General features: G+C 45.9%; 1 protein-coding gene and 1 long non-coding RNA gene across 15 annotated transcripts in view; one reads left to right on the top strand and one right to left on the bottom strand.

The window, feature by feature from the left end:
* Nucleotides 1-18,942, bottom strand: part of CLDN14 (claudin 14) — a 58,717-nt gene that overhangs the window by 31,244 nt on the left and 8,531 nt on the right. For 2 of the 4 annotated variants that reach the window (XM_077879161.1, XM_077879157.1), the window contains exon 2: nucleotides 2,988-3,125. The gene's annotated coding sequence lies outside the window, so the exon portion shown is untranslated. Of the gene's footprint in view, nucleotides 1-2,987; nucleotides 3,126-4,898; nucleotides 5,095-16,684; nucleotides 17,487-18,942 lie in introns of those variants that run through there. The other 2 variants (XM_077879159.1, XM_077879158.1) reach the window with 2 other exon arrangements.
* Nucleotides 2,218-18,942, top strand: part of LOC144301918 (uncharacterized) — a 32,851-nt gene continuing 16,126 nt past the window's right edge. For 2 of the 11 annotated variants that reach the window (XR_013368821.1, XR_013368826.1), the window contains exons 1-7: nucleotides 2,256-2,657; nucleotides 3,369-3,465; nucleotides 4,300-4,439; nucleotides 5,688-5,840; nucleotides 14,981-15,083; nucleotides 16,127-16,994; nucleotides 17,328-17,778. This is a non-coding gene — a long non-coding RNA (uncharacterized LOC144301918). The other 9 variants (XR_013368824.1, XR_013368827.1, XR_013368829.1 and 6 more) reach the window with 8 other exon arrangements.

Below are 18,942 nucleotides of genomic sequence, written 5' to 3' on the forward strand. Positions count from 1 at the left end.
ATAATACAATATCTAACACTCATTGGTTCTTTGTGTGAGGAATAAAACTAGATGAAACCAAAATGGCCTTCAATGAGAGTAGTTAGTCGATGGCACCCCACACAGTAGAAGAGAATACACCATTAAAAGGTTCAGTGTTCCTCTAGGTAGTCATGTGGAAAGAGTTCCAAGACCCAATTTAAAGTAAAGAAGCCAGTTGAGTACAATGGGTACAGTGTGATCATATTTGTGTAAAACAAGAAGCATATGCGTTTTGATCATGCAGAGAGCCCTTCTGGAAGCTGTATAAGAATCTGTTCACAGTGGTTACCTCTGGGAAGTGAAGCTAAGGGTCAAGACGAAAGAGAAGGACTTTTGTATCTGACATCACACACTACTGTTTTCTTTTTTAAGTAAAGAAAAGTATTAATGTAACGTAGAACAAGGTGCCTATTACAGAGAATCGAGAGCTATAAGAAAAGGCAGCAAATATCAGCCAAAGATATAACATGAAACAAGAAGTTGCACAAAAAGTCAATCATGCTGCAAAGGTCAAGAGACATCGACCAAGGGGAAAACACAACTCCTAGATCGCTGTCACCCATGGCTGGGGAATATTTTTAGTCACAGGCAATTATCAGCTGCAGGAGACCCTATAAAACCCAGTGGAACATGTGGCAGGGGATCTGAGACTTCCAGGGATCATGGTCATCACGAGGTAAAGGAGTCAAGAGACAACAGCCTTAGTATTTAATTACGCTGTGGACACAAAATGGGAGGAAAGGAGATTGGGGTTAGGTAGTTAAATAAAACAGGGTTGCCTGGCCCTGCTTCACAAACAGAGGGAGTATCTTGGCTACCCAAAGTGCTGTTAACTTCTACAAATGAGGCATACACATTTCCTGTTTAATTCTATCCTGCACAGTGCCAATTCACCGTGATACCACCGGTCTCAGAAATAACTTTCTTAAAAGGTGTATGTGATTACTCTATTTATATAGGTATATAGTCTCGACCAAGGAGAGTTGCGGAGGGAGGCTCCCTGTCCACCTGGGACCTTCAGCACAACACCCTGCACTACAAACCCTCGTGGCTAAAGAGCCTTTTCAGTGCTATGTGAAGCTGAGTGCGTTCCGCAACACACGCTGCTTACTCTGCTTTGGATTTTCTCTAGGCCACTTATCTCATATTCTAGGGAGCAGAGTTGACGCCTTGTTGCAGGTCAAGTGTGTTGAAGTGAGCATTCAGGAGGTGCCTCAAAGAGACCAAGGAAGAATATGATGCTGGGTGTCAAAACGCCAGTTTCCAGGCAGCGAGGGTTGCCTTCATGGAAATGGTGAACAGGACGCTGGGGGTGAAGATGAGAGAGAGACACACGGGACAGGATGGATTAAAGGTACTTTGCAATTGCAAGGAGCATCATAAGCAGCACTGCACCCCCGGGAGACAAGGCCCGCGGGCCGGAGAGGGGATGTCAAGGCAGAAGCCGGAATCAAGCTCATGATGCTCTGAGGAGCAAGTCTCTCCAGCTTCTACCCACCTGCTGTGTCACGGCCCATCTGATGCTATGATGGGGAGTTGGCGGGGCTGGCGGGGCAGGGTCAGGTGGGCACGCGGCCACCCCTCCCCATGCCCACCCCCAGCAACACCTGGGCGCTCAGGCCTCCCCCTGCATTTGGAAGGAGCCCACAAGTCCTGTTAGCCAGGGTGGACCAGCTGCACATCTGCCCCAGCCCCGAAAACATTAGCAGGAGCAGAGACAATAGTCTTTTGCAGAACGGCCCTCGGGGGAAGCAGCTGTGCTGGGGATGGGGAAGGATACTTGGATAGGGACCGCAGGGACGGGCCCCCACGGGTGCCCTCAATTGCAGGGGCTTTTGCTTTGCTCAGAGGGGGCTGCAGATCGGAGGCCAGAGATGAAGTCTCCGAGCGAGCGAGCGAGCAGAATGGAGAGGCTGAAGCTGCCCCCCCAAGGGCCCTTCTTCCTGCTGGGCCCTTCCTTTATTTATTCAGAGCACTCAGCCTTTCCGTTGAGTAAATACTGAACAAATACTGCAAAACCACCGTTTAAACAGTGTGGAATTATGAGCCTGTCTCCACCCGCACTGACCGCAGCGCTCCCGGGCCTGCGGGTGGGGATGGACGCGCGGGCGCCTGGCGAGGCGGGCACTTCCGGCGCCGCCATCTTGCCGGCGGTGCTCATGTGCCGAAGGAACCGGAAGCCGCGCTCAGACCGGAAGTCACGTGGCCAGCGTGACTTTGGCGTGAGGTAGGAGAAGGGCGGATGGCTGGGTAGGGAGCTTTTGCCTCGCGAGGTAGGAGCCGGGATGAGAGGGAGGTTTTTAGGCCCAGAGAAGGGGCGCTGTGGTGTGGTCTGAGGGTCTCCCGGGAAGGCGGGAAATATGCGGAGAGGCAGAGGCAGCGCTGCCTCTGTGACGACGCTGACGCGTTCTCTCACAACCGCGGAGCCCGGAGGTGGTTCCCTCGAGGGAAGCGGTAGGCGCCCCCGTAGAGGCCTTGGCTGTGGAGCGACACCTGAGGAAGTGTGTTCACCAGCCTCCTGCTCCCGCTGCCGCTGCCGGAGGGAGAGAGATTCAGGGCCCTGCGTGCATGCGACGTGCCTCCTCCCTGGGGGCTCGGCGGAGCCACCGACGATGACGTCAACACCCAGAACCCAGGTAAAGCCAGGGCTCGGTCGTGCTCCTCAGATGCGGTGGGCACAGCTCCCGCTCAGGTCCCCCGAGCACCGAGCACCACCACCACCGAGCACCACCACCACCGAGCACCGATTTTGTCCAGGACACTCTTCCCACCCCACACCAGCCAGACTGGAAAAACCGGAAAAGCAAAGGGAGCTGCCCTCAGAGGCAGCCGTGGCTATTTTCTTTCCTTGGGACCAGTTCAGTTTTAACTAGAAACTGGAATAATAATTACAGTGATACATGTTTACAGGTTTTAACTAATTGATCCCTTGGAGTCCTCTTCTGGGGCGAAAGCATTCTACCCACCTCATACATCAGGAAAACAAGAGGCCATATGGTTGCGCTGGGCTGGGTGGTCGCTGGTGTCAGTAGGAGAGTGGAGACGTGGGTGTCAACAGTTCTTGACTTCTTGGCCCGTGTCCAGGCTGCTGGGCCTCGCAGCCCCTAGGAAGGGCAACACATTGAGGAATTGAGGTGGACCAGACCATAAACCATCAGGAGCGATTGGCTCTCGTTAGGGCCCCTGCCTGTGCCTGTTTCTCTTGGAAAGACAGGCGTGGAGAGGAGGACAGCGCGTTTCTTCAGGAGTGTTTTGCCCATCTTTAATTACCAGTTAAAACAAAAACATTCTGTAGAGAAAACCCTTACGTTGCTGTGAAGGTTTCATCTTTCCCTTTTGAATTCCAGGGTCTGCAGCCACATAATCTAATGTTGGCCTGAAAAAATATTTGTCTGCAGAAACACTCGCATGAGGTGTTGGGAAGACCAGCTCCAGGACACTGAGGTGGAGCCCCTACAGTAGCCCCCAGCCAGATCCCCTCAAATCAGGCCCTGACCTATTTATTCTAAATCCTCTTCACCCTTTGTAACAAGTGGTTTCTAGAGCGTCTCCTGATCGTATCTTCTTTATCTGCCAGCAATAGTTTTCTCGACAAATTTAGGTGAGATGGTGGGTGTAGGTGAGGGGTGAAGGGCCACAAAGGTCTTCAATGATCATGACTGTTTCAAGGTCAGGGAGGTGGTAGAAACACAGGGAGGCAGGTTGGGGATTCTCCAACCCCGACAGATGAAGACACACACAGAGGCATGCAAGTCAGCAAAGAAATGTAGGCTGGATTCCCAGAGAGAGACAACTGCTTGTGTTTTTTATAAGTGAGCAGGAGGGTCAAGTACAATCCTTTCAGAGTGTAGCAAGGCCGATTACCAGCCCTATGTGGAAGCATAGCCTTGCCATCTCAATAGATTCTCCCTCTGAACCCATAATAGGCCTTTACTTAGTCTTGATCCCATGTTATCTGGTGGTGGTGTTGTCCAGTGTTTCATACATGAAATGCCCGATTTCCCCCAACCACTTGTAGGCTTTTGAGTAGTAGGGACCAGGGTTTTCATAATCAATATTAATTAAAATGACTGATCAAAAAGTTTTCCCTAGTGTATTATCAGCTGAGGGACATAAACTAATTTCAGTTTCATTCCTATTGCTTGATTTCCTTTCATCGTTCCAAGTTTCCTGTTAAGGCCCAAACTTTGAGAGTCTTCCCAATGCAAAGAGCACATCTGGGAGGCATGTGTTTCACTCTTTACTTTTTCACAATGGTAATTTTTTCGGCTACTACAGGAAGCTCGTGGATTCAGAAGTACAAGGAGCCCCACCAAGTCCTAAGATGATATCCATTGATGCTATCAGCAGGTCTGAATGCCAACATCTGCTTAAAGAATGACTGCCCTGAGAGGTTCATTTGATTGGTCTGTTTGCAGGTGATAACCTCATATTGAAGTAATTTTTCCCCACCAAAGGGTCTAGGACAGGTTCAGTTGTAATCTATTTTATGTAGTTGTGACTGTCTTAAGAAACCTGGAAAGGGTTATTAAGAGTGTATATCTAGGCAAATGGATAACTTTTCCAGCTCAACAGTCTGTGAACACCATTAGTAGCCCTTGAAATGGTTCTCCAGGAAGTGTGGGCTGTTAATAACTCTGCCCTGATGCTCCAATGTGAGCTGAACAATGAGATAATGTATAACTTTGCAAGTAGCCCAAGTGCTCTGAATTGACGACCTGTTCAGGGAGACTGAGATGTTGTGCCATCTTATACCCCCAGAAAGTGCTGCCAAAGGAACAGTGGACAATTATCAACTCTCCCTTGGTAGTAGATTGATTTGTCACTCTTGTTGGTAGACAAAAGAATGACAAACTGACAAACTATGATGCTTGTACCTTTACTGGTTCAGAGAAGGGCTCCTTGTCGGACCATCAGAAGTGCTAAGACAACTCATGTGGCAAGAGAGAGAATTATTCCATCAATAGAGAATTATTCCATCAATAGCTGTTAATTGACTTTCACTTTGTAGAAAATATAGTAAGTGCTTGGACGTAGAAAGAAAAATATGCCCTCAGGATGTTCATGCTCCAGCTAGGGAGATAAAGCACAAGATTGAAAAGCTACTTAAAATACAAGGCAATGGAATACCTACCCTTTGGGATAATAATTCAGTCATTACAATTAATGAAATGCATCTAGAAGTACTGAGGGCTAAGTGGGGAAAGGCCAGTAGCAGAACAAGATACCATCTATTTTAAAAATGAAAGGAAAGCACCTATGTGTGTATGAACATATGTTTATATGCAAATGCATAAAGGAGTTAGGAAGAGGACACACCAAAATAGACAGAAGTTCCTTCTGGGGAGGGAAACGGGATTGGGGGAGGGCAGTGAAAGACAATTTTCTTATTTCTCCTCCACATACTTCTGAATTGAGTAAATTATTTAGAACAAAAAATATATACTTCTCATGTAAAGAAGGAAAAGAGTGAAAGTATAACAGCAAGTACATGATAAACACCAAGGGGTGACCCCAAAGGTTAATGTGGTGGTCTTGTAAACTCTGCAACTGCCCCCCCCCACCCCTTCTCCTTGTCTTCAGAGTCCTGCTTTGCTCAGGAATGGGTGCATGTCTCCAGAGATACCTGAAAAAGACAAAATAATGGCGGTTCCATTCCTCTGCAGGGATTCCTTGAGCTTGATCATTTGATACAATCAGGGCCAGTGAGATTTAAAGAGATGCCTAGGAGGTTGCTGGTGAAGCTTCTCTGCTCTTGAAGAGAGGAGCAAAAAAGATAAAGCACTTCTTCCTTCTACTGGATATTGCAGCGCCTGGATGTGAGTATTGGCAGGTGGCAGCCACCTTGTGCCTTAGGGAGCTACCCCAGAGACCAAGCCAGACACTGAAAATGCTGGTAGAAAGATGGAGAAACCTGAGTCCTTGGAAACATTATTGAGCCACTGAATCAGCTGACCCAGAGCTGCTCTGCCTCAGGACTTCTGCTCCAGTGAGAGAACACATTTTTCTTGTTGTTGAGGTGGGATTATCAGTTACTTACAGCCCAGTGCAGCCTGATGGACATATCAGTCAGCAGGAGTCCTGTCTGAAACCTCAAGCCCCTTGGTCACATCTAGGGGACCTTTGGGTCCTCAGCACCATGGCTCCTGGGCACTAGAACATACTCCAGAATGGAGAAGGGGTCATGAACCCTTTGGCTGGGAGGAGACAGAGAGACACATTCCCCTGGCTTGTCAGTGTGTGAGCAGGGCTGCAAGTGTGAGGTGGGAGGATACCAGACAAGTAGATCCATGGTGTGTCCCTGGGGTGTTTGATACAAGTTCCTAACAGAGGCAGGAGTGGCACTTGGGAGGCCAAAAAGAGCCATCTCACCAAAGGGTGGGAGTGAGTGTGGGGTTGGGACAGTGGCTGCCCTGCACAGGACTGCAGCTTTGCAGAGCCTAGGCCAGGCAGCAGTGGGGTCAAGCAGGCTGGGCAGGGCTCACATCAGTGGACACTGGGGAAGAGGCAGGAAAGGGTGGGAGTTGGCTGACTGCAGGTGTTCCCAGAATCCCCCACAAATTTCCCTGGAAGTGATGATGATCTTGACTGGTTTGTAGAGGGGTCTACCTGCATTAAAACCCAGCGCCCAAACTGCTATTGACTTAAAATGTTTTAAACTAGGATAATTCCTTGCAGTGTATTGAGGCTGGGCCCCTGAAGGGAGGGCAGGGAAATGAAGTCTTACTTATTGTGGTTGCTTGAGAGACAGAGACAGAGAAAGAGAAGGATGATTTCTAGTCCTAAACACCCACCCGGGGGGTGGCTAGTTTCGACTTGGGCTCTGAACACCAGACCTGGAGGTATCTGTTTCTTTTCCCAGTCTCACCTCCAGCTTGAAATCAATCACCCTGCTCACTTCTTGGAGTGAAGTCAAGGAAGGCTTACTGTTAAATCACAAACTCTGAGGGGGGATGGTAAAAAAAACCCAGCCCCCTGCTTTCAGACTGCTCTGTGGAACTCTAAAATGACGTGACTGTGCCCCGGCAGCCCCAAAAGCTCAATGCCAATCTCATTAAAACATTTTCCCACTCCCCTCCTAGTAGGATAGCTATCATGTATATAATTATGTATATAATATATCTAAAGGAAAAAACCCAGTAACTGTTGCTGAGGATGTAGAGAAAGTGGAACCCTTGGGCATTACTGGGAGGGAATGCAAAGTGGTGCAGCCTCTTTGGAAAATGCCATGGAGATTCCTCAAAAAATTAAACATAGAATTACGATCATATGACCCAACGATTCCACTCCTAAATGTATACCCCCCAAATTGAAAGCAGGTATTCAGACAGACATTCGTATTCCCATGTTCACAGTAGCGTTATCCATAATAGCCAAAAGGTTGGAGCAACTCAGATATCCAAGGATGAATGAACGGATAAACAAAATCTGTATAAACACATACAATAGAACACTATTGAGTCTTTAAAAGGAATGAAGTTCTAATACATGGGAAAACCTCGAAACATTACGAGAACTGGGCCTCGAGGACGAACTGCATGATTCCACATATATGAGGCATTCAGAGGGGTCAAATTCATAGAGATAGAACATGAAATAGTGGCTGCCAGGAGCTGGAGAGGGAGGAGTAGGGAGTTAGTGTTTAATGGGGAAAGGGTTTCTGTTTGGTACAGTGAAAGAGTCCAGATAAAGATGGTGGTGATGGTTGCACAACAGTATGAATGTACTCAGTGTCACTGAATTCTGCACTTAAAAAAATGGTTAACATGGTAAATTTTATGTTACATATATTTTACTGCAATTTTAAAAATTAAAAGAATTCTAATAATTGAATAAAAACATCATCAGCATTCAGATACTTGAAAATATACTGATTATACATTGGGGACCATCTGTGTGTTAAATTGGGCTTCCTTCTTGCCTTCTCTTTGTGCCCTCTGGAATTAGGCTTCTCCCAGCATTTCTCTGAGGGAGTTCACATTTATTACAAATATGCCAGTGGTTAGGAAGTTTGTATCTCCTGCACTAATCTTTTAGAAATGCAGACTTAACTCTTCTCCACTCAGATAAAATTGTGGGAGCATAGCTGTGACCTGCTCTAGTCACAGCAGCAGAGCCAGTTGTATAAAAACACCTGTGATATGACAATCACAATATTATATCTGTCACGTATTTAAGTTTCTGATGCATCATATGTGGCTCTTATATTTATAAATAAGAATATCAACTACTATTAGGTATTGTTAGTGCTCTGCTTTGGAACAGAAACTCCTCTCTCTTCTTCCAAGCATTGGGCAGTTTAATCAAAGAGCATCTTAACAGCCATATGGAACTTTCCCTTGAGTATCATATTCATCAAACCCTACAAATGTTATCTATCCATTTGAACTCATAAAATAAAATTTTACTAATAGAATACTATGTTTCTTTCGAACGGGATTTCTATAAGATTTGAATTCCAAAGAGTTTCTGCTGAGAGAAAAGGTTTGAAAAGCACTGTATTTGCTTAAATCTCACTCGGTTCAATTTGATAAACATTCATGGAAGCCTTTGTTCAATTATTAGCTGAGCACACGATAAACTTGTGGGGGATGAAAAGTAAGAGAGTTCAATTCGAAATGCCTACAATATAGAAATGGTTTATATATTTTAAGTGGTTGGAAAGCTTCAATAGAATAATATTTCATGACACATGAAGAAATATATGGAATTCAAATTTTAGTGTCCACAAATAAAATTTTATTGGGACACAGTCACATTCATTCACTTTTGTATTGTCCTTGCTGGTTTTGTCCTGCCACTGCAGAATTGGTAGTTGTGACAGAGACTATGTCGTCCCAAAGCCTAAAATATTTACTGTCTGGTCCTTTACAGAACAAGTTTGCCAACTCCTGGATTAGACAATGACTATATCAAGTAAAGTCTGAATATCAGGACCTGAGAAGCCCACCAATAATCTTGATGTTGCTAGCATGGGGGAACTTTACTGCAGAGGCAGTAAATCTGGATCAGTGGTTCTCCAGCTTGGGTAGAACCAGACCCCCCCAATGAGATATCCAGAAGCATGTGGACACAACTTTTGTTATTATAATAATGGTGATACCATGGGTGTAATGTGGGCAGAGACTCCGGACTTTAAACACCCGACGGTGTAGGACAGACCTGCATAGAATTGTTCTACCCCTAAACATCCATGGCATATGCATTGGTAAACCAGATAGTCACTGTGATGGATAATCTTACGTGTTGACATGATTGGCCACAGTGACTGGATATTTGATCAAACGTTAGTCTTTGAACTTTGAGTAAAGCAGATTTATGCTACATAATATGGATGGGCCTCATCCAATTACTTGAAGGCTTTAATAGAATAAAATCTGACCTCCCTGAACAAGAAGGAATTTTACTTGCAGATGGGCACTGGATTCAAACTGTGCAACTCTTCAGAAAGTAAGATGTGGAAATCTGTTACATCTGTTCTCATCTCCTCCTGTCCTTCTTTACTACAACAGAAACCTTTTATCCAGACACCCTTTCCTGCTACCAGAGAAGGAAACCGGCTGATGTTGATGCCATTGGCCAGAGTGGCTTCTCCATTGCTTCCTACCACTCAGTTCGGAGCTTTCCCAAGAGAGAATTCACGGAGTACAGAGTCACAGGAGGACATGTGATTCAACGCAAGAGCCACAGACATCAGAGATAATGTTTCAGAATCCTGGAGCTGCTGTAACAATCACCACAAACTAAGTGGCTTAAACAATGGAAGTGTACTCTCACAGTGCTGGAGGCTGCAGGTCTGAAATCAAGGTGTTGGTAGGGCCATACTCCTTCTAAAGCCTCTCAGAGAGGGCCCATTCTTGCCTCTTCTGGGGCTTGTCATGCTCATCTGTAATCCCTGGCACTCCTTGGTTTGTAGACACAACACTCCACTCCGAGTCTGTCTTTATATGGCCATCTTCCCTCTGTGTGTCTGTGTGTTCAAATTTCCCTCTCCTTAAAAGGATGCCAGTCAATGGATTAATCCTAATCCTAATACTCAGTTATTACCTCATCTCAACTCCGTTACATCTGCAAAAAAAACCCTACTTTCAAATAAAGCCACATTCACAGCTATCAGGGGTTAAGATTTGAGCATCCTTGGGTGGGGGGGGCACAATTCCACCCACCACAGATGCAGACTCCATACTTCTATCAATCTACCAGAAGCCACAAAGACCCTACATAGAACATCTCTTTCTGAGGCCTGTGAAACCCCACCCTCCAGCAATTTGTGCATGAGAATAGAAAAGAAGTCATCCACTTTCATTAGACGCCTGGCAGAAGGGAGCTAGTAGCTAGCGTGCCCTCCTTTTACCTCTCCCCATGGAGCAGCCTCGCTGTTCTGCAGAGTGGCTCTCATGGGCCATGATGGAAGGCTGGGCACTGAAGCCTGGGCAGCTGCTCACTTAAATTCCTGAGTCACACAGAGCAAGCAGCCCGGAGTGACAGTGACGGGGGATGGCCAGACTTGCTCGAAAAGCTGTCATTTCAGAAAGGAAGGGAAAAAAATCCTTTTTTTTTTTTTTTAAATCGCTGAAAGTCAAAGATTTAAAAACTTGGCTATGACCATGAAATGTCTGAAGTAGAGCTGGTCTGTAAAGATAAGTCTCTTAAACCAGCAGGCATTCCAACAGGCCGTTGGCAGCAGCTGAGCTACCATTGGCTTGCTTGGGAGAAGCGTGGAATCACATGGCCCTTGCTGGTTCCGGAGCAGGGGCATAGAGAGGAGGAAGGAGAAAAAAGGTAGGGAGTGGATGGAAACATTTTCTAAAGGTGGTTTCGTCCTCTCCCGGGGCTTCCTGATGCTCAGGAGAGGAGAGTTTAGGGACCTGCCGAATATCTATCTAATACGGAAAAACAGCCTCAGACATACCATCTTGTAACTGGAGCCACACAAACCTCTACTTCTGAATGTTCCCATGGCAAAGACACAGATTTTCACAACATTCCAAGAAAATCCTGAAATTGAGTCCTGTAGATGGCTTGGAATTTTTTTGGCCAGGGAAATAATATTCCACGCATCAGAGGTGCATCTGTGTGGGCAGATGTCTTGCAACCAATGGAGAGAGCCCCAAAGCTGGTGGTCACTGCTGGGGGTGGGGGTTGGAATGCAGGCAGGAGAGCAAAGTGCCTCTGCTGCAGAGATACTGCTGGGCTGGGTGATGCCAGAGATGGGGAGCAACAGGGTAAGGATTCAGGAATGTATTTCTCTTCCCCATCCCCACTCCTTGCTTCTCAATGGAAATGGCAGCATTGTCATGATTTCCCAACTAAAAATCATGGAGAATATTTAGTGTCTTATGCATGAAGGCCAGTGGCCAGTATTATGCCCGTAGGCATTGGAATTTTATATCAACAGCAAAATCTCATCTAAAAAAAAACTCGTATATCAAATCATTATAGGAAATTTATTCATGTCATAACTTTAAAAATAAAGACCTGGTCCTCCCAGCAGAATCTTTGCACCCCTCATTATGGATTAAACTGATGCCCAAACTGAGAAAGTGGCAGGCTCACTGGCACCTATGCTTATTATAAAATCCATCTTCTTTTCATGTCCAATATAATCAAGGCAGCCACACCCCACACTCAGCCAATCTGGCCTTTCTTTCCCCAATTCCAGACCCCACTTTATGTGAGAATATATATAATCACCCTGGTGGGCTTGGAGCCTGTCTTGAAATAAAACATCAGAACCACAGGGGAGAGACTCAAACCCAAATTGTGCATCCTGACTTGGCACACATATCCTTCCTTGTCTTCACTTGTTAATTTGGGGAGGCACTGAGAGCTCCCCAGGATGGGCGAGGGTTTTGCAAACATTCCTGCCCCAAGCCCTGCAAAGGCCTGACGACCAGAGCCCAGAGCTCTCCTGGCTCCTACCCTAGCCCCTCTGGAGACAGAAGGACAGCCCTGCCCATTCAGGCTGCCTCCATTCTCACAAACTCCATGCAACAGCATCTGGAGGACAATGTGATATATGGCGTCTTTTCAGAGAACAGGATGCAGATGCGCGGGGGAGGGTAACCCGAGAACAGTGCAAGAAGATGCTTCTGTCCCCGGAGTTCAACGCATAAATTACAAACCACAATTTCAAATTGGAAGGGAAGTATTGACATTTCTCTCTTTCCCAAACTTTGGCCTTTGTGCTCAAGGTAAGTTCAAGAGGAGTGAAGCTTTTACCAGAGACAACTTCTTCCCATCCTGTGTCAATCATCTGCTGGGTCCTCCACAAGCAGTGTGTCTGTCTTAGTGACAAGGTCATGCACTGTGCCCCCACTGCCCTGACACTGGCCAGCCACAGAAACCTCCCATCCAAGTACTAACCAGGCCCAACCCCACTTAGCCTCTGAGATTAGACTAGATCGGGTGCGTTCAGGGTGGCATAGCCGTAGACCAGCCATGGAAACCTAGTGTTGATGCATGGTCTTTTCTGGGAGCAGAAGGAATTTGGTAAGGGAAGGGGAGAGGTTGAGATGGTAGGCACAGAGGGAGGCGGACATCCATATCATTACAGATACATAGCCTGAGACCAGCCAGGGCATTCAGCTGGACCATTCCCATTCTGTCCAGAAACACTCACTGTCCTGAATGGACACTGTTCTTAGCCCATGCTTCTACCCTCCTGGCTACAGGGAGCAGGGAATATGAGCTTGAATATACCCAGAAGTCTCAGAGACAGAGGGCTACAGGCTCTGTCACCCTTTGTGTGTATTTGTCTCTCTAATTGTACAGAACAAACAGACCGCTTCAAAGGGGTTGGTTTCCTGCCCATCATGTCATGGCTGTCCCAGGTTCTAGAAAACACTGATCCTTCTCTTGAAATTTCATTTGGATACAAATAAATGGGGTGCGTGTGTGACAAATGGGACAGGCTAAATTGTTGAGATGATCTCTATTCACCTAAACTTTTGCAAACAAGTAATTGCACTCAGGCCTTAAACTCTGGATTTGGGAATTTTCCCACTTAGGTGGAAAGTGGATTAGGCCCCATCCTATATGACTGACAATGGAGCAGTAACGTTACAGAATGAGGAGACACGTGACCTCAGTGCCAGGCCTGACTGCCCTCTACAAGCACAAGGAACTCTCTTGTAGATTCATCTCCTGCAGCAGGGTGGGTGGCTGGCCACGTCAATCTGCCCTGAATTTTAACCTGCATGAGGGAAACAGGGAGTCAGTTACACTGAAAAATTAGGCTCCCCTCCCTGCAGACGAGGCTTCACATAACCCTGGTGGACCTTCTCATGACCCAGGAGAATGGTCAGTATGGGTGCCATGCGATAGCCAGGATTATATATCCAGACACTGTTGGACGTGGGCCCACTAAGGCAAATGCAGCCATTTGGTGTTCAAATGTTACATTCAGACACAGCCACTTTCCAGTAGGACCAGCAGGCACTTGTTAGGAGAAACAGGGCCCATGTAGATATGTCCTGCCCTTTGCCCTCAGCACCAGGCCATGGTATACAGTGGTACTGGCACTGGGACCAGGGTGAGTGAGGGTCCAGAGATGCACATCTTTTCTCAGGTCATTCTGGGTGCAGGCTGGGATGCAATGCACAGATGCAAAGTGCTTTCTGCTTGGCCCTCCCTCCACTACTGGGCCACTGTGACTCTCACCTTCGGAATTCTGGGCTCTTTGAGAGCCTCTCTTCTGATGCCCATGGAAGCTGCTCTGTGGACCTTTACACAGCTGAGGAGACCCTCCACCTGCACGCAGATGCTCTGTGAAATATGCCAGCCAATTACGTCCCATGGAGAATAAAGGCAGGGTTGGCCAGACCACTCAACAATCAATTACACATTGACTTCCTAGTCAAGGCCCAATCCTGTGACCTCAAGAGAAATATAAGACAGAGACCCTATGTTCAAGAAAGTGTAGTTATGCATGGAGCCAGAACTGAAGAGCACAGAATGAGAAGATGTCAGTCTGCTGGAATGTGTGGAAGGAGGTGAACCGTGTGCTGTGTCTTGAGAGATGAAGTCTTTGAGGCTAACAGTAGGGAGAACGAGAAGGTTCTGTGCTGGGGAGCACCATCGAGATTAGGGAGGGAGCAAGAGGATGGTGAGAAGCCCGCAGGCCAAGATAGGGAATGCCGGTGACCACAGAGGAAACTGCATGGGGCTGGAGGGATAAGGGAGCCCTGGCTAAGGGGAGCTTTGGAAACTGGGCAGAGGCTTCACATGGTGACTTTCTGACCAGGGGAATGAAGGGTGGCCACACGTGAGATGTTTGGAGCAAGATGCCCTCTTGCATGAGGTGAAGCACTGTGGATAAGATCTGACCCACCAGCTACACTGCTGTCCTGCATGTGGAAGGTCAGACTTTCAAAATGGTGCTGAGAAGCCATAGGTACCATCACTTGCCTTATGGAGGATTGTCTGCTGCTAAAGGGTTATTGCATCTTTAAAACATGAGCTGGAGCCCCTCGCCTGGCACACTACACTTCCACTGTGGGCTCCCAAAGCATGGCCTCTGGGCCAGAGGGAAGCATATCACGAGGGGAAAAGTTACCTGTATTTTGGCCAATTCAGCCTCTCCCTTCTGACCTTTTCTCCATCAGTGCGTCCTTCTCCTCAGGCACCCAAAAGCCTTATATTCTTTCCCTCTTCCCAGAATAATAGATTTCAGAGTTGGAAGGAACTTACAGAAGGATCACCTAGTCCATGGGTCAGTAAACATTTACTGTAATGGGCCAGACAGTAAATATTTTAGGTTTTGCTGGCCATCTAGTCTCTGTCACAACTGTTCAACTCTGCTGTTATAGTGTGAAAGTAGCCATGACAAAGAGGAAGTGAATGGCATGGTTGTGTCCCCATAAAGCTTTATTTATAAAAACAGGCAGAGGGCCAGGTATGGCCCATAGATCATGGTTTGTCAATCCCTGACCTAGTGTTTGGCATTTTCATTTTACAGATGGTTAAGCTGAACCCAGAGGAATGAACTGACTCAACCAAAGACTCAGAGAACTGAGAGTCAGTCCAGTAGGACCTGTTGGGATGTTTGTGTTTTCGCTGAGGTAGAGAAAATAAAAAACAGATCGACTTTTTTTTTTAATGTATTCATTCAAATAAACTAACATCCTGCCAGGCAACTACCAGCTCTTCACACTCATGAGGTTGGCTCGGGCAATAATACCTGAGACAAATTTCCCTCCAGTTTAATGATAACTAACCTTCCATCACCTGCTGAGTGGCACCATCCATTTTGCTACTAAGGTCTGCCATCTGTTGTGTGTGAGAATCTCAGCAGAGACAGGCCCCTTCTCTGTATGGCGGGGCCAATATGCCTACTCCTGAGATGGGATTTTAATGGGTGAAACCTCAGCTCTGAGGACCACTGGAGAAGCGCTGGTTTCCCCAGAGTTTTGGTCATGCACCCAATAAGAGCCTCCCGCTATTGTCACTGTCAACAATAAGAACTGTGCATTCCAAATAAGAAGAAAGCAACACTTTAAAGGGGAAAAGTGGGGATCCATGGCACAAATGGACCAACACCATTAACTGTCCTTCCTTTTGGATGTGATAATTTCATATTTTTGGACCACCCTGTCAGCATGTCAGATTTAAAATATTACACGTGGAATAATGAAAAATTGCCAACATCTCACCACCATCTTTTGATTAATGGGTAGTTCCTCAGAGATTGATCAGTTTGTTTGATTTTGTTACCCGGAGTGACTGATGGCTATTTTAAAAAATACTTAGCTTTAGAGTTACCCTACATGAGATAATTTTCATATGCCTTGTGTAGCCCCGTCTAGAATAATTGGACTTTATTGCCTTCCTTCCATGCATGAACTGAGGTTCCCTGGAGAAGCAAAACAGATTCAGACTTTGTTGCTTTAATATTTCCACGTAGATCAGCTGCTGTATTCATAGAGCGGCTTTGGCCAGATGGCCAGCCAGCCTTGTAGTGACATTTCCCATTTCCCGTCCATTACTCACCAATGGAAAATAATGTGATGTGAATTCCCCATTTTGGGTAATATGTGGTTATAGCCTTGTTGTACCTGCACTAAAGATAAATGACTTATCATGCAATAATTTCTTAACTCTCTAGGGAGAAAATAGGAAAAACAACAGTTCACCGAGTTTGGCAGGAAAAGGAACCATCAATGTTAAGGCATTCACAGGACAACTACATATAATTGCCTAATTTTTATTTCTTGTTGTTTATTTTCTGTTACTTAGAGGGAAAGAAAAGCTTGTTTTTTCTGCTTCAGATATTTAAGCTCAGGTTTGAGAAGGGGACTTCAGACACCCGGTTTCAGTCCATGACTTAGGATGTCCTTTTTCCAAACACTAGTATGATGCAGAGCTGGGGTGATGAAAATTAATGGAAAAGAGTCCAATTGGATCATCCGGACTGACTCAAACACACTGAATCCTTGTTCAACGTTGTTTTAGAATTTTTATTTTTAAAATATTAGTTATCACTCCCCAATGTTTGACACAATGTTGTCATCCTTGGTTTTTAACTTTTCTGTTTGATCTCACCCTTGAAGTTAATTTTTTAAACTAACACTCCTTTTAATTATTGTCAAAGATGAGTAAGTAATAATTATAACATTATCAATAAAGTATGTTCAATTAAAGCTAATGTTTCTTCAACCCTTACCATGTGCCAGGCAGTGTGGTAAGAGTATGCCCCACTTAAATCACTTCTTTGAGCCAGGTGTCCTTTGGGACAGGTACTGTTATCATCATCCATTTCCAGGGAGGACAGGTGAGACTGGGGAGGTGTAATAGCTTTCCCAGGTCCCACAGTCTAGGTGGGATTTGAACCCACATATCTGATTTCAAGCTTCTAACCTCTCTGCTCCGGGGAAGCCAAAGTGCTAGGCAACTCTTCTTTCTGGAACAGAAAAGAGTTGCTAGGCAACTCTTTCTTTCTGGAACATTCCAATGTCTCTTGTCTTTGAAAGAAGGTAACTCAGCTACTTCCCAGTTTCTGCTCTCCTTGCTGAGCTGTAGGTCTCTTCCTGTCTGATTCTCACAGGAGGGCAGCACTATGGAGCTGGGCTGAGGTCCTTTCCCCATGAATCAATCCCATAGAGTGTGGGTCCATTGAGCTGTCCCATCCATATAGGGGCATCTGTTCTTGTCCTAAAGATGGGTGATTTGCTGGGCTCCAGGCTGGCTACTGGCAAATCAGTTTTGCTCAATGAAATAATTTGCATGTTTGCAGCAGAAGGTTCTGGAAGCTGCAGAAGGGTCTGAAATGGCTTCCTTCCTCCTCCTCTCCCTCCTCTATACCACAGACAGAATCTGTTACAGAGTGAGCTGCAACCTTGCCGTGGCCCTCCATCCACCGAGCCCAAGAAGAATGCAAGCCAGGCTGTACCCGACAGTGTTCAGCCATAGAACTTAAACAAAGAAGGTCACCTGCCTGTGAGTTTACCCCGTTAGTAACTCAAGCCTTTTATAAACTCATTTGTATTCATCCAGACAGCTGTTTTGGCTAGAAAGAAATGCTTCCTCCTCACTAGAATTACAAATAATTTGAGCAGAAAGCTACAAGCAAGACATATTAATCATGTTTGAAAGGATGTATCTTTTTATACAAAGGGTTTGCTTCAATCAAAAAAAAAAATCCAAACAGAACAAAACAAAACTTCCCTTGAACTGTACTTATATTTACCAGCAATTTCTAACACGGAGAGAACGCACAGCTTGCTTTATTTCTTAATGTAATCCCCACCTCCCCTGCAGGTGAGAAATCCAATTCTTATCCCATTTATGTGCCCTTCTAATCACAGTCTGCCTTGGAAACCTGTGTGAGGTTCAGAGGAATGAACCGCTATGGAAATTTTTCTATGTTTTCATCTTTTATTTGTATTTGTTAGTCTAAAAAATTATCATTACCCAACAAATAAATGTATCAAGGAAATGGTTTATACAGAGCAAAGTCCTAACATACAGTTAGTACATTATGTTAACGTCAAGTTTGCGTGCCTACTAAATCTGTCCCTCTCCCAAGGATCCCGCAAAATAGATACCTGAGTGGCCAACTCGCAGAGAGGTGGGTTTTAATAGGACTATTAAAAAGGTTGGCATTTCCATGATTGGTTTATGCTTCACCCTCCATCTCAGTTAAAGATTAAGTCTCTGCATCACAGACTATTGCTCAAAGGCAGGTTTGGAAGGGATGTGGAGTATTTTCTTTATTTAAAAAAAAAAAAACACAAACCCTCATAGATAGAGTTAGGTTTATTTTTAACAGGAACAGAAGCACTGTGGGAAGCTGGTTTGCAGATTCCTTTTCATTCACAGACTGTGCTCTGCAAACAAAAAAGCAGCCTTGAGTCTTCCTAATGAAAAAGTGTCCCGAGGGAAGCTCTGGGGCAATCACCCCCTACACGGGGGTCCCAGCTCAGGCTGCTCTACAGCAAAGCTGCCTTATGTCTGCCTTCATTTTTGTGCAGTAATTTCTTCTGACAAGCTCCTTTGCCCTACCTCAAGCAGGCCAGCCACGCTTTACTGAGCACCTATGATGTGCCAGACATTGAGCATGGGTGCGGAGTAGATCAATAAACATAGACATAGTCCCCATCTTCACAGAGATAGTCTGGTAGAAGAGATAACTGTAGAAAACATACTAGGTTAGGGTTAGGTTAATTGTATTTATAATTAAGGGAAGGCCATATGATCAAAAAGATGTAAATGAGGGGTGCCTGGGAGGCTCATCTGACTCTTGGTTTTGGCTTAGGTGGTGATCTCAGGGTTGTAGGATGAGCTTGTGGGCCCCCATGCTCAGTGCAGAGTCTGCTTGAGAATCTTTCCCTCTCTCTTCCCCTCTACTCCTCCCCCTGCTCTCACTGCCCCCCACCCCACTCCGGGCATGGAGGATGGCTGATAGGGGTCTGCAGAATAAAC

This window comes from Canis aureus, chromosome 30 (assembly GCF_053574225.1).
Source record: "Canis aureus isolate CA01 chromosome 30, VMU_Caureus_v.1.0, whole genome shotgun sequence".
NCBI classification, from domain to species: Eukaryota; Metazoa; Chordata; class Mammalia; order Carnivora; family Canidae; genus Canis; species Canis aureus.